The sequence below is a fragment of the Pelodiscus sinensis genome, chromosome 1, assembly GCF_052426305.1.
Source record: "Pelodiscus sinensis isolate ZL-2025 chromosome 1, ASM5242630v1, whole genome shotgun sequence".
In the NCBI taxonomy this organism is placed as follows: Eukaryota; Metazoa; Chordata; order Testudines; family Trionychidae; genus Pelodiscus; species Pelodiscus sinensis.
The window spans coordinates 69,894,859-69,910,395 of record NC_143052.1 but is presented as its reverse complement, the minus strand read 5'-3'; the positions used below and the strand labels follow the sequence as shown (position 1 = coordinate 69,910,395).

General features: G+C 42.2%; 1 long non-coding RNA gene across 1 annotated transcript in view; it reads left to right on the top strand.

Moving 5' to 3' along the window:
• Nucleotides 1-15,537, top strand: part of LOC112545528 (uncharacterized) — a 59,089-nt gene that overhangs the window by 3,236 nt on the left and 40,316 nt on the right. The window contains exon 2 of the long non-coding RNA XR_003089025.3: nt 2,741-2,884. This is a non-coding gene — a long non-coding RNA (uncharacterized LOC112545528). The remainder of the gene's footprint in view (nt 1-2,740; nt 2,885-15,537) is intronic.

The following is a 15,537-nucleotide window of genomic DNA, read 5'->3' as shown; positions in this document are numbered from 1 at the left end:
GAATGTTTGTAGCATTCTAACCTGGCACGCAGGCTTGCATTGCCACTCACACTTGGCCCAACTGCCCTTCCCTAATGACAGAAAAGCAGCCAGGCCAAATTTGTTGCCCTTGTCAACTGCCCAGAAATCTGCCACTCAAGGAAGCTGTCTAGCTTATCTATAGCTAAATCAGCCTCTGGCAATACACCATTGCCAAAGAGGGGACGACTGTGGTGAATAAGTAAAATGAAGGATACCATTTTTTTTGTAGGGTTTCCCCACTTGGAAGTGACATCAAATCAGTTTGTGCATACGTTATCAATAGACTCTCTAATGATCATTTATTAATATCTTCCTCTGTCTGGTATATTTGAAGTAACTTTCATCTGAAGGTCTCAAAGCACTTTATAAACACTAATTTTACTTCACAATCCCCATATGAGGCAAGGACTATTTTTCCCACTTCAGTATTGGGTAAACCGAGGAACAGATGCTGTTATGAGACCAAAAATCACAGAATGAATCAGTGGAAGATCAGGGAGCAGGACTCTTGATTTCTGGAAGCCACTACTCTGCAATAATCATTAGAACATGGAGACTGCTTTCATGACATGCTGCTTTTATTCCAGAGGTGGTCAGAGACCAACTCGCAGGCTGAATGCAGTTCACCAGGGTTAGCTCCTGACAGGCCACCACCACTGTATTTACCTGTGTTTCCACAAGTATGGGTGCTTGCAGCTCCCGTTAGCCACGGATTGCCATTCCCGGCCAATGGGAGCTGTGGAAAATGGTGTCCCAGTCCACGCCGCTTCCTGCAACTCTCATTGGCTGAGAGCTGTGATCTGCAGCCAATGGAAGATACAAGCACCCAGACCTGCAGAGGCACAGGTAATTAAAATGGCAGCATCCCACCAGGGGCTAACCCTGGTGAACTGTCTCCATTTTATTGCCCACACCGACTTTATCTTCTGTTCACACATCTGCTTGATTCCCTTTCCTTATTTAAATGGAGTTGTCATCTCATTACTTAACATGCTGATTCATCTTCAGCAATGATGAAATGTTGGAACCCATTGAAAGGTAATTTGCATAAAGCTAAGGGAAGATTGCAAGATCAGTCTAGCATCCTAGCTTATTTTGAAAGTGAACCAGGCTAAGGTGAGGAAAATGAAAGAGATAATGGAAGGCTGGCTACAGCTGAACTATGAAATAACAATTGGGGCTCTATAACTAAGCTTTGCACAGCAGCCTGTTTTATAGGCATATAAAGTGAGAAACAGAGATTATAGACTTGGTCAAACTATCACAATTAGTCAATGGTGGTTCTGGGAACAACCTAGAAATACTAACTCCCACCCCCTTGTTCTAATGTCTAGTTAACTGATCTGTTATAATGACTGGTATTTGGGGTAAAATGAAAGCAACTGCATTTACATTTGCCAACATGAAGTCCAATCTTGGGAATTAGCTGTTTTTGGATCCTTGCATCCTTGTGGGGAAGAGGACTGTCCACTTCTCCTTAACTGATTCGGAAGATTCCTGTGATTTGGGTTTACTGCATGGAGTGCATAGAGAAAAAGAGATCAACTGCAAAATCTGAATCCCCAAGTGAACGGCTGTGGGTCTCCCCATTCACAATATTTATTGGTTACATCTTAATAAATATGGAGATATACCTATCTCATAGAACTGGAAGGGACCTTGAAAGGTCATCGAGTCCAGTCCCCTGCCCTCATGGCAGGACCAAGTATCATCCCTAGATGGCCCCCTCAAGGACTGAACTCACAACACTGGGTTTAGCAGGCCAATGCTCAAACCACTGAGCTAAGAGGATCAGAAGTGCTCATGTGTATTGGAAAAACATTTGAGTACAATCTGCTAGGTGTGAAACACCCGACAATAGCTGTGAACATTCTTTCACCAGTTCTCCAGAGTGAGTTGTGTGTGTTTGTAAATATATAAATAACAGCAGCCAAATGCTGCTGCTTAAAAGTGTTGAGTCTCCTGCCTGAACACTTTTCACAATATTCTTTTGTCTTTTCTGAAGATAAATAAGGTATGGACCTAAGAATGAATTTGCAGCTTGTTGAAATGACTATGACTAATGCAACATGGCTTTGTCCCCTTCTGGTGGCTAGATCACACAGTCCTGTTTAAGAGCTAGTTATTCAGTCCAGTTCTTTAGTCCAGGTAATAGAAGCTCCCGTTTTTAGGTCCAGCCAGCGTACATTTAGTCCCTTGAAGAGTGACCCATCTGAGGTATTATTACTACAGTGCCGAAAAATAATCTGTTCTATTTAAAGATCATGTACAGCACTGTCAGTAGCAGGATATCTCAACTATGACCTGGACATGACCTCTCTCAGAGAGAAGGATATTCCATTTCTTTGCCCACCATTGTCTTCTCCAGTGAGTGTTCAGAATTGTAACCATGAGGTTATATAGGAAAATGATGTCAGATAAACCATGTAGGTCAGACAGCTATTCCTGTGAGAAATCGCTAACACTATTACGACTACTTTCTCTGGGCAGTTTAAATAATTTAATGCAGGGCCATCATCAGCAAACCCTGCAACTGTGCTCCAGTTATGAAGAGACTTAATAGTCTGTTTCTTGGGTCATTAACTCTCGGGTTTCTGTGGGCTTTCTAGTTTCCAAGTCAGATAAATGCACTAGGCCTCTTCAGTCAGAAAGCTAACACACAGGGTGAAATTATGGTTCCACTGATATAAATGGGAGTTTTACCCTTGACTTTCCTCAGGCCAAGACTTTTGTTCCCGGAGCAGCATCTTCTGGGATGAATTCTGCGTGTACACAGGCTTTAGAGCTGTCCCTCCATCAATTTCAGTGACACCAGCAGCATAAGCGAGAGGTTAACCAGCTACTGGATCAGCGTATTGTTACGGTAAACTTCGCAGTTTTTGTAAAGAAGTGATTTGTACTATTTCCTAAGTTACCATGATATCTTTCCTCTTTCTTCATTACTAGCCTTGCCATACTGATAGGGCAGGTGAGGGAAAAAACGTAAGAGAAAAGCAGATGATGGACTGGTTTGTCCCCCCTGAAACAGAGTTCCAGTCTAATCAATGGCCTAGAGCGAACTTATTATTTCACTTTCTAGCTGATGGTTGCTCATATCCCAAAATCCCAACAAAGAAAGGTTTACAGTAGTTCTGTTTGAGAATGTGCCAGTGGTGGCCTCAGACTGAATCTAATTTCTCTGCTCGGGGGAGAAAATGCTAGGCTGCCAACAGCAACACAGTTTAAAGCAAGAGAATCCAAAAGATAGGGTACTTCATAAAGGAAGAAAAGAAGTTGTGCTTGTTTGTGCCATTTGCCCAGCTGCTGCTTTCTAGGACGTGTTGCCTGAAGGAAATCTGTCTTTGTTGAGCCCTTTCAGGTAGGGCTCAAGGACAAATATAAACACCCACTAGTTTCAATTTCATAACAGTTGGAAAATCTTCTCTTGGGATGTGAGTCTGTGACAAAAAATATTAAATATGTTAATTTAGCATGTTAGCATATTTGAGTCCTTTCCTTATAAGCTTTACAGTGGTGTTAAAAGAAAAAAATCATTCTTGACTACTGTGCTCACTGGGTTTTGTCACTGACTGTCTTTTCTGACTACCACAGACTCACTGGGTAACTCTGTATATATAACTAAAGGCCTCAGCCAAGACCACTGAAGTCAGTGTGATGTTGGGCATCAATAGTACCAGGGTTTGACCTGATGGGTCTTTCAGAGGACATCAGTGGGTTCTGGATTGGGCCCATTATCTCTGAGTTTATCCCCATTTCACTGATGATGATGACACCTACCTCTAATGTGCTGCACAGCTGCATTAATGTTTCACCAAGAAGCTTGATAATAAGTCCAAAAAAGTGCAGGGGGGTTAATATTTTCAAGTAGCTAAAAGTGAGGCCCAGCTTCCCCATGGATCTCTGAAAGTGGTGATTTTTTAAAAAAGAAAATGGAGGTGACATAGCAACATATTCACCCCACTCTTCATGGGTCATGCCATTTCCATTCAAGAGGGGATGGGATATAGATATGATGTCCATAAACTATTTAAAACATCATCTCTTTAATTAGAAAAGGAAAACATGCATGGACAGGTGAAATGAAATACCCCCATTAATAGCTACTAGTCCGCTGGATTCTTTATCCTACCTCAGGACATACCCTGTCTATACACTGAATATATAAAAAATCTTTACCTCTTTGATAATTAAGTATCAAACACTGCCTTGATATAAATAGGCATTACTCCCCTGGAGCAAATTTACACATGAATTGGGCCCAAAGCGGAAACTGAAACCAGGTGCACAAATCAAAAGTGAATGTAGTTTTTATTCAAAGGGGAATATGCTAAGAGTGCATGCAGTTGCCTTGGTGATAGAAAACAGTGACAGAAATCAAATGAAGCCAATACCACCTGCAACTTACACAAAGGAGACTTATCTATATCGTCATACTCTTCATTTAACCTTTAGGGGGTCAATCTCTGCATCAAATCCATAAGAGGACCTGTATTTCAAATTCCCACTGCCCTCAACAGAAGAAGTATGGCTCAAGATTTGGCCCTATTTGTTTAAGCTTTTGGCTGAATAAACGTTTTTCTTCTGTGCAATAATAAAACTAATTCCGTATACCCTGCCCCACAATAAATAAATAAAATAAAGTAATGTTTTCTGATAGTGATTTTTGTTTTGTTTTGCTAAACTACATCATGGCTAGAGTTTCTAGCAATCTCTGTTTGCTGTATTTTAAAGGCTAAGTGCTTGTTATTGGGTCTGATCTTCAGGAACTATAAATCCCTATATTTCGGTTTACCTACTGGAGTGACGCTGATTTACACTACCTGTGAATCTGCCTGAATTGACTCTGTTTATGAAGCCAGTTAAGTATCTTTTATTATTTTATAAGTTACGTGTTACTTATTTAGATATCAGTTGCGAATGGATCAGACATACACTGGTTATTGTAAGCAGTTAGTGAGTCAGAAAATCAGACAAATTGTAGCACACTGAATTATTCATGTAATTTGTGGGCCGACACTGAGTGAGTTAATTACTAGCTTTCTAAAAGCCATCGCTGAGTCAGTCTGAAGTGTAGACTAATGAAAACAGACAAATGGATTTTTCTGAATTTAAGTGAAAAGTTGTGAATATATGCTGATTTCTCTTAGGACTTGTGAATGCTTTTCTTTTGCATAGAAGCTGAATCCTGCCCTGCATAGCAATTGCAGCTAACCAGTTATGGTGTAAATGTAGATCAAAGTTGTGCCTTGAAGCGCATCCCACCATCTGCTTCAGTTGGGGTTGACGTGATCAGCGGTCTGTCCAACAGAATAGACACCAAGCTCAAAACTTTAAAGGCAAACATATGCTTTTGGAAACAGAAATATATAACATTGGCTTGGAGGAAAGGAGAAATGTGGTTGGCATGAATATGTAAACCACAGTGTATGGCTTTCATGTACGCTTTAAAACAAAGCCATTTAGTTAGTTTCCCAGATGCTCAGAGAGTGTTAATGAAAACTACAATTTCAGTAAGAGCTACAGTATTCATTCAACTCTCTTCTTCAGTTTAGATACAGTTGTAATATTGACCAGCAAGCACTGAGATAGACACTTAGATTCAAATATTACCTTTATAAGATCATTTTATCTCAGTGGTGCTGGAACAATTTGTATTGTGGGGGTGTTGAGAGCCACTGAACCAAACAGCAAACCCTGTATGTGATAGAAACCACTCCAAGCAAGAGGGTGTTGCTGCACCCCCTGCACCATCCGTTCCAGACCTATGTTTTGCCTATACCGTGCAACTCTATGCACATCTGTATATTGTGCACATGAAGATAGGATAACAAACCAAAGATGATTGGCGCAAAAAGGAAGAGAATTAGACATTCCCATATGGAAATTTGGTTCTTTCAGGAAATTAGGGCCAAGGTTTCTTAGAAAACAATTCCAGTTAGACTCGAAAGAGAGAATCAAGCTCAGACAGGCTGGCGTTGATTTGAAATGCCTAGCGGGGAAATGAAGAAAGCAGTAAAGAACTGTTAGTGTAGCACAGAAGTACTGTATAGACATACTCAAAATGTCTGCATACTAGAGAACCTGAGGCAACCCCTGATGGCCCGTCACCTGCACACACTGTTGCTGGAGACTGGTGATGTGGTATCACGGTGTCTAAAAATGCACCAACAGTGACCAGAGCTTCTGCACACGTGTGAGGGGGCAGGCAGAAGGAACCTCTTCTTGTACCAGGGTCATTCCTACCTGTAGTTATCTCCTGAGAGCAGCAACAGCTCCCTCCTAGTGTCCCCTGGGCACAAATTACTCTAGAAATTGTTTGGGGGAAGGCAGACCATGGCCCGGCTTCTCTGTTCCCACCACCAACATTGGCCAACTGTGCAGGGGTAGCTGAACTACCCCATCCTCAAGGAATAAAGTACCAGGTGAAATCACCCACAGTCCTGAGACGCAGAATTGATGAGGCACAACCTTTTCCTGAATTCTCACTGTAGTAGTGTGGTTCTTCTCTGCTCCCACCTGGGTCATGTGCTAAAGGACGCACTTGAATTCACAGAAAACAGTGACTACATTTGGACTGCCACTGGTTTGCATGTTAGATTTGCAACCTGATTCCTGAGGTAATTCCTTTCAGATTATTCCAGACACACTCAATGAGCACATCACCGGCATGTTTGTATTAACTCTTAACTTCCCAGTGACTTATATTTTGCATTTTATTGATTTCCTCGGGTGTCATTGAGTTCGCACCTTTCAAAGCTTATATTATAACATATCTGCAAGGTAAAGTCAGCGATGCTGGCTCAGTTTCATGGTTTTCATCATGAAAAGGATCAGAAATTAAGCTTTTATATTTTAAAGTATCTTTAAAGTTTGTGGAAAACCCTGAAAATAACCACAATCCACATAAAATCCCTATGCCTTCCTCCAAAGTCTCTTGACTTCAGATGGTGCACCCTGTGCTCCTAACAGTAGCAAAATTATTAGAGCCCTATACAGATACAAAATTTGTATCTGCATCTGTATTGGCAGAAATGAACTGCAGATATCCTCAGATTTGCAGGGCTCTAAAAATGTTTGCTCATGCTTGATTGTCACATGTAAAACTTTACTTGTAGGATGCCTGACACTTCCATGCTGGATAAATGCCTCTTTGGAAAACTATTCAGCCATTTCTGAGAATGCAGTAAAAAATGCATTGGTCTGCTTGTGTTTAAAACATCTTTGAGAAGCTCTCTCTCCCACATAATCTGACGCAGTGACTTGAAGAACCAGGAGAAGAGTCCACATGTGATCTTTGTTTTCAGGATGTGCATTTCAACATATTTTTTTAAACAATACAATTTTTTTAAAAAGCCCAAGTCTGGATAAGCTATAAGCCTTTGAAAAGTCCTAATTCTCACACGCGCCATAAAGACTTGCTAGGGCTTCACAGATGAATTCCCTGAAGAGCCTATCTGCATGTGATATGCTCTAACCTAAGGTTGTATGGGGCTGAACAGGACTATCCCTGCAATTGTAGAGCTGGAATTCTGTGCACTGGACTGGGGATGGACATTGGGAAACTTGAGAGCTGGAAGCTTTTCTCCCTTATCCACTCGGTGACTCAGGATGAGCCCAGAAACGCATGGAGGAAAAAGTTGGCTGATTCAAATACATGAGAGAGAAGAACCAGACCAGAATGGAGAATGTTGATTGGAACAGTGACTATTAGCCAGGATGTGAACGGCTATTGATTATGATGGGCAGCAATGCAAAACCATGCCTAAAGTGTCCCTAGCCTCTTTTTGCCAGAAGCTGAAACTGGGCAATGGGGGATGGATCATGTGAGGATTACCTGTTCTGTTCATTCCCTCTGGGGCACCTGGCATTGGCCATGGTCAGAAGACAGGCTACTGGGCTACATGGACCTTTGGTCTGACCCAGAATGGCCATTCTTAGGTTCCTTATAGTCTTAATTGGGAATAGGGGGTTGAGAGCGGTAGATAGGAATGGGAAGCCAGTGGGCACAGCAGAGGAGATGCAAGGAGGTGAGAAAGCAGTAGGTAAGGGTGAAGGAGGGAGTAAGCATGGTGTTGGAGACAGATCTGACAAGGATGGTAGGCTGTTTGTGGAGAACTGGGATTGGCTGGACAAAAAGATTGAGAAGTTGTGGAAGGGAGTAAAGGAGGGAGAAGAAGATTAGACAGTGTACAGACCCTAATAGGAGGAGAAGGAAGCAGCTCTGCATGCTGATGCTCCCACTCTTCCCCAGCTGGGGGACCAGTTGCACAGGAAAGTGCTTTGCTGGAGGCTTTTCCCCACCACTACCATACTGGCAGAGGGTGGTGCCTGGGAGCAGCAGGCGGAGCAGAGCGGAGATGTGTGTGTCCCCAGGAGCAGGGTTCCCTGTGAACTCCCCATCCCCCTCATTCACTCTCTCTCTGTCTCTCTGAGACCCCTCACCCCAGTGCCCTCCATAGTTCACAAAACTTTCTTAATCCGGCATGCCCTGTTTCCCACAGTTGCCGGATTAAAGAGGTTTAAGTGTATGAGTAAAATATGTTCTCATGTAGAGCTTATTAGCAACTGACCTCCATTATATGCAGTGAGAAATTTCAATGTACCAGAAATTCAGGAATGGGTGCCACGTAAATCAAAATAAATGATACATTCTCTCCATTAGAACTACACCCATTCTATAAGTACTAGGAGAGCGAGCGAGCAATAGGGCTGTGTTGTAACACAAGTCAACATCAATGAACATTGCAACAGCAGACCCTTTGGCAACTAGTCTCTGCACTCAGGAGGTTGGAAGGCCATTCAGATTGAGTGCATGGGGAAAATTTGGAGCAGAAATAACTTTTTAATCACAGTGTATATCACCCTGCCTTAGAAAATTAGTACAGATTGCCAACAGCCTTCTGAGCCAGCAATATATCTTCTCCCACTTCTAGGAGTTGGGCAGGTGAAGACCTAAATGAAACATGTAGTGGTAGCCATAGCAACCATCAGGCCTATAAAGCAACCGATAGGATGTGCTTCCTTTTATAGCTGAAGGGGAAAGCAGCACATGGGAAAGCAGGTATGTGATCAAACAGTGAGTTTTAGTGGGGTTTTCCAGTCTCTGAAGTAATCATTTTCTAATAGCATCTAGCTGATTTTCACTTTGCAAACTATTAGCTTAATCATATTTAAAGGGAACTATTAGTGTATCTGTATCTACTATTTCATAATGCATTACAAAGTGCTCTAAGTACCTGTATCATATATTAAAATATCAGCTCCATGGACAGTTGGTGCAGCTAGGACTGGGGAGGCAGGACCTCCAGCCCCATCTATAGCCTTGCCCTCTCTGCTGAGTCCCCACCCTCACAGGGAGGGGAGGAGGCAGGACAGCATGCCAAGCTTGCCCCCCCGGGGGGGAAGAGATAGGGGAATGTGCTGAGTGTGCCCCCTGGGAGGGGAGCAGGTGCGGCAGCATCTGAGCACTCCCCAATCTCCCCAGAGCACTGGGGAGGGGAGGAGAGGCAAGGGGGCACGTGCCCCAGCCACATTGGAGCAGTGCGGGAGGGGAAGAGAGGTGAGGGAGCACGCGTGCACAACATGGCTCCCCAACCTTCCTGGAGCACTGGAGGAGAGGAAGAAGCCATATGGTTCAGCTCTCAAAACACCGGGGAGGAAGGAGACCATGTGGTTCCAGCCTCTCTGGCCAAGAACATGGGGAGAGCAAGCGCTGGGGGCAGAAGCACTCCACCCCCAGACCACCTGCAGCAGGCATTCTGGGGGCAGAGTGTGGGTGTGGCCATGCCTGGTGGTTTGGGAAGACAAAGCCCCCCTGCCTAAGTCACCAGACACCCATGGTCTGCTCTATGGGTACAAACAGCAGCCGATCCAGCAGCCTCACAAGAATGGGAAACAACCCATTCTGCACACTGTTCCCAGTCCTCCATGTACCCCCTCTCTCCCCCAGAGAGAAAGAGAAAGATTTTAATGTGTGCCCTGAAAGTCAACAGATCTGACCTAATTCCAACCAAGGAAAGAAGTAAATTCAGGAGAGCAGCATCTCCCATTGAAGATGCTATACTTAGCAGGAAATTGGCACTGTGGGGATCAGTTAACCACTTGATCTTGTTCCCATTGACTCTGGAACTCCACTAAATCAAAAAGAGGAAGGGAAGTCAGTGGAGATGCCACAATAGCACAATCTAAGACAGTGCTACTCAACTTTGGAAGCCCCAAGAGCCACAATGATACTCACAGCACTTGCTGAGGGCCACAACTTAAGTGTGGTTGCATGTACGTGCAAATATTTATGCAAATATACACAAATAGCTTCTTTCACACTGACAGGCATGAATACAAAGATTAAGGCAAGACTACACAACATTCAGGCCCCATTTAAGTCAGTTCTGCTCATATTAATAAAATGCAATATTTACCCGATTTCCACCAATATGACAGCACTTTTAATAATCAATGACAGTCCAAGAATTTAACTACTAAAACGCATATCAACAGAAGACTTATATTGACTATTTTTTTGTTTTGGCTCCCACCCACGGGCTGCGTGTTGAGTCCCGCATAAACCCAAAGCACACCACGGGCCGCAATCAAAGAGGCCATGGGCCACATGTTGAGTAGCCCTGATCTAAGGTATGTTGACTCCAGCTACACTACTCATGTAGCTGGAATTGCATACTTTAGTTTGACATTGGCCCTTAGTGTAGACCTGGCTTTATATCTGATCAGAAAGCTGTCACCTATAGCTACTAATAACACTGCATAACCATTGTATGTGTGCAGTATTTTATAAACAATCAATGAGCATACTTGATGCTAATGGTGAAAAGACAGCTGTTAAAGGAAGTGAACTGAGTTTATTTTATGTATTGAAAATTTAGTTTACTAGGAAACTACTGTTGAGATTAACAAATTTAAATAAAGGGAGAGTTGTTGAGGAATTGGATAATAAACGTAAATTGTTATACGTATATAATAAAAGAGTAAGTAGCTTCTCCATGGCACTGAAATCTATCATATTACTGCCATCTACCTATGTGCCAGATAGTTCATTACATTACTTCCTCATTTCCTCTTTTTTTCCCCTTCTCAGGCTGGATTCTCAGATGAGTCAAATTAGGTCTTGTCTATACTTACCTGAAGATTGACACTCCTGAGATTGCTCTTCTGGGATTTGATTTAGTTGGTCTAGTAAGGACCTGCTAAATTGAATGCTGATGGTGCCTTCGTCGATCCCAGTGCTCCACTGGGTTGTTAGGAGTAACTGAAGTCGATGAGAAGTTTCTCCTGTCAATCTCCCACAGTGGGGTTGATGCAGAAATTTGATTTAAGGTACGTCAACTCCAGCTATGTTATCTTCATAGCTGGAGTTGTGATCTTAAGTTGAATTTATCCCATACTCCACCTCCATGTAGACCTGCTTTCAGTATAACTTCTCTAAGGGCACGTCTAAACTACATTCCTCTTCCGAGAGAGGAATGTAAATGAGCCCAATCAAAAATGCAAATTAAGCACTTCATTTGCATAATCACATGCGAGCGCTTTTCAAAAAAAAAATGAGGAGTACGGGTTCTTTCAAAAAAGGGATTTTCCCCCCCGAAAGAACTCTGTCTAGACTGTGGTTTCTTTTTTGAAAGACCCTTTTTTGAAAAATCGCTCACACACAATTATGCAAACGAGGTGTGAGATTTGTAAATCCGCACTTCATTTGCATTTTCGATTGGGCTCATTTACATTCCTCTTTCGGAAGAGGAATGTAGTTTAGACATAGCCTAAGTGCCAGGTTCTTCTCAAGAGACATAGCTGGCTGGAAGAACTGAGATCTCATCTACATTAGAGATCCATATATAACTGCATCATTCACAGGTGTGAAAACTCCACAGGCCTGAGCGAAATAGTCTCCTGTGTAGATGGTTCTATGTGGACAGGAAAGTTTCTTCTGCTGACCTGACTAGCCCCTCTATAGGAGGTGGTTTAACTAAGCCAATGGGAGACACTCTCACCCATCAACTTGAAGTGTATTCATTAAAACGCTACATCAGTGCAGCTGCACCAATGCAGTGTTTTAAGTGTGGATGTGCCCTCAAAAAAAAGGATGTGTTTGTAGTGCAAATAACACTAAGGCCCGGACTACACTGCAAACTTGTATTGGTATAATTTATGCCACTTAAGGCTGTGAAAAATCCATACACCTGAGCAACATAGCAACCTAATTTCCAGTCTAAATAGAGCTATGTTGACAGGAAAGCTTTTCCCATTGATATAGTTGCTATCTCTTGGGGAGGTGGATTAACAAGGCCATGGGGAGAAGCTCTTCTATTGGCACAGCAGCATGGTCATTGAAGTGCTATAGTGACACAACTGCACCATTGCAGTGCTGTACGGAAAGACAAGTCCTTTAGGGGAAAGACAATTATATGGTGCGTCTGGCCTTTCTGAAATTCTATATCATAAAACACTGTCTACAAAGAATTACAGTGCCTCCCAGGCAAACGTATGTAATCTGGCTATCCAAGAATATTGTTTACTTGAATAGCTGCAAATGTTATTAAGAGTCCTGAAAACATCCTGGAATTTCCTTGAAGTTCTTTCTTTAGCACTTGTTGGCCTCAGGGTTGTAAAAACACGAACAGTGTTGGGAGGGAGAGTACTGAGAATGCAGGAAGGCTGCAATCCCTTCAAGAGGAGAGACAATAAGATAATAAACCTGTTATAAAAGAAGCTGTTTCATTGTCCTTGCTCCAGCCGGGCTCTTTGTGCATGAACACTTGACTGCTTATGCTCCTAGAAGACTCCTCTCTAAAAGTATTTGCTCCTTTGTGTTGGGTGACTGGGTTCCATTAGCTTGCCTTTCTCTACAGCACACAGTAGTCATTTCCAATGTAAGGTCTGGCAGCCCAGGCTAGAAGAGGGGAGAACTTTTACTTAATGAGGGAGGACTTGTGTTGAGGTTTGAGATCAGGATGGGTTCCACAGAACTGAGGTTTACCTAGCCTATTTAATGACCTCATCTAGTGTTTCATTTCCCCTAGTAGTTTGACATAAATGGCCTAAAGTCATTTCACAAGCCATGCAGGGACATGGCTACTCTGCTCCAGAGGGAGTTAATTCTCAGGTCAATTATTTTAAACTTAATGGATGCTGATGTGAACTAGCACCTGTGCAGTGCTGAGCACCCTCAACTTCCCTAGGCTTCACAGGATCCTGAAGTGAAAGTTTCACAGCATTGCAGGGTATTTAAATGTGTGTTTCCTTAGATAATCTTAGAGGGGTAGCCGTGTTAATCTGTAACTTTAAAAACAATTAATAGTCATGTGGCACCTTATAGACTAACAAAAATATGTAATATCATGAGCTTTAGTGGGTAAAACCCATTTCATTAGATGAATAGTAGTCCAAATAACAGAAATATATATATATATATATATACACACACACACACAATATAGCAAAAGTAGTACCTGTCAATTTTAGGGCCCATGTTAATGAGGTTAACTAAGTGGGCTGGATATGTCCCATACATAGCTTTTGATGAGGAAATGCAGATATTAATGGCAGGAGAAATTGACTTTGTAATGAACTAACCAGTTAATGTTTTTGTTCAAGCCCAAGGTAACAGTGTCAAATTTGTAGATTAGTGATAGAAATGAATTTCAGTTCTGCAGTTTCTCTCTGTAATTGGTTAGTAAAATTCCTTTGCAGAAAATGGCTATTTTAAAATCCATGATTGAGTGACCAGGCATGTTAAAATGTTCCCTACAGGTTTATGTGTGTTACCATTTCTCATGTCTGATTTGTGTCCATTTACCTTTTGTCACAGAAACTATCCAATTTGGCCAATATACATGGCAGAGGGGCATGGCTGGCATTGCTGGCATATATCACATTAGGGGATATGCAGTTGTATGAGCCCTTAATGTGGTGGCTTAGGTGGTTAGGTCCTGTGATGATGTTGCGTGTATAGATATGTAGACAGAGTTAGCAATGGAGTTTATTGCAGGGGTAGGCTCCTGGATGAGTGTACCTGAGGTTACATCTAGACTACAGGCTTCTTGCACAAGAAGTTTTTTTTGGAAGAGATCTTAAAAAAAAAAAGTATTGCGAGAGAGAGCATCCACACTGCAAAAGCGCATCGAAAAAGCCTGGACGCTATCTTGCATGTAAGCAGTGATTGCTATAGACAGAATGGCCACTAGGGTACCTGTGCTTTTTCCTCTTCCCTCCTCTCTTCTTAAAAAAACTCCCTCTTCCCCGTCCCCACATGCCTTTTTGTGAAAGAGCTCTTTCGCAAAAAGTTATTCTTCCTCATAGAATGAGGTTTACCAATTGTGGAAAAAGCCCTCTGTTCTTTCGATTTACTTGCAAAAGACTGCAATTGCAGTGTGGATGTAACTCAAGTTTTGTCAGAAAACCGGCCGTTTTTCTGACAAAACTCTATAGTTTAGACAAACCCAGAGATATGATATGTGGCTGCTGGAAAGAATTTGCTTCCAGATGAGTGGTTGTCTATAGGGGAGAATGAGATCCTGGTCTGTAAGACCAGTGGTGTAGTATTCTGTTATTTTCCTTGTTGGGCCTGTCTTGAACTAGTTGACTTCTGTCATCACCTACATATCCCAGCTTAAACCCCTCCAGCGCATCATGAACAATCTACCACCTATCCTAGACACTGATCCCTTACTCTCACAGGCCTTGGGAGACAGGCCAGTTCTCACCTACTACTCATTTCTTAGTTAAATGTGTGGCTCAGTCTCCTGGTCTTCTCTGAAAAATCTCAGCTCTTGTGTCTAGTAGTGTCAGTGGACCTCCCTGGGTATCTTACAGAATAAGAGCATTTTAGGTATCTTACAGAATTGGGTCCATGGAGAGGACCAATGCAACTTTGTGTTGTAAAAACATACTCTACAATTTCACCCCTTACAACAGCTGCACATTTAGGCAATAATCATAGCTTAAAAGGACAAAAAGGGGCTTTCAAAACATAGCTTTCCCAGCACAGTCTTTTATTCTTAAATGGCAATCTGCCAAAGCTTTGAAACCCGACAACTATTATTTGACAGTTACTGGAAATGTTGTGTTAAATGTCTGATAACATATGCTGTGCTGTGTACTAGAGTACTGACAGTTCTACAAAAGTCTCTTAGGTAATATTTCCTTAAAATGTCACTGCTGGGAATTGGTTGGTTATTGATGCACATTTTGTAGCAAGAGATACTTTAGTATGATCTTAGACTACCCCTTTCTGCGTAGGCAGGTCTGGCTTTTGAGCTTGACCAAGTCCAACCAGTTTTAATAACTTCATAGTGGTTTGTTAGTGCATCTTTCAACACACTGAGGAATTCTGATACTGACACCAGTTTATTTCAGTAACTTCCCTGATGGAGCAATTTTCAGTGTGCTGATATAGCCAACTAGTCACCATTTTTGATAGATATACAACTCATGTATTTCAGTATTAGACTTTTAATAGTGCTGTGTCAGCAAAATAGGAAACCTATGACTATTACCTTATGAGGA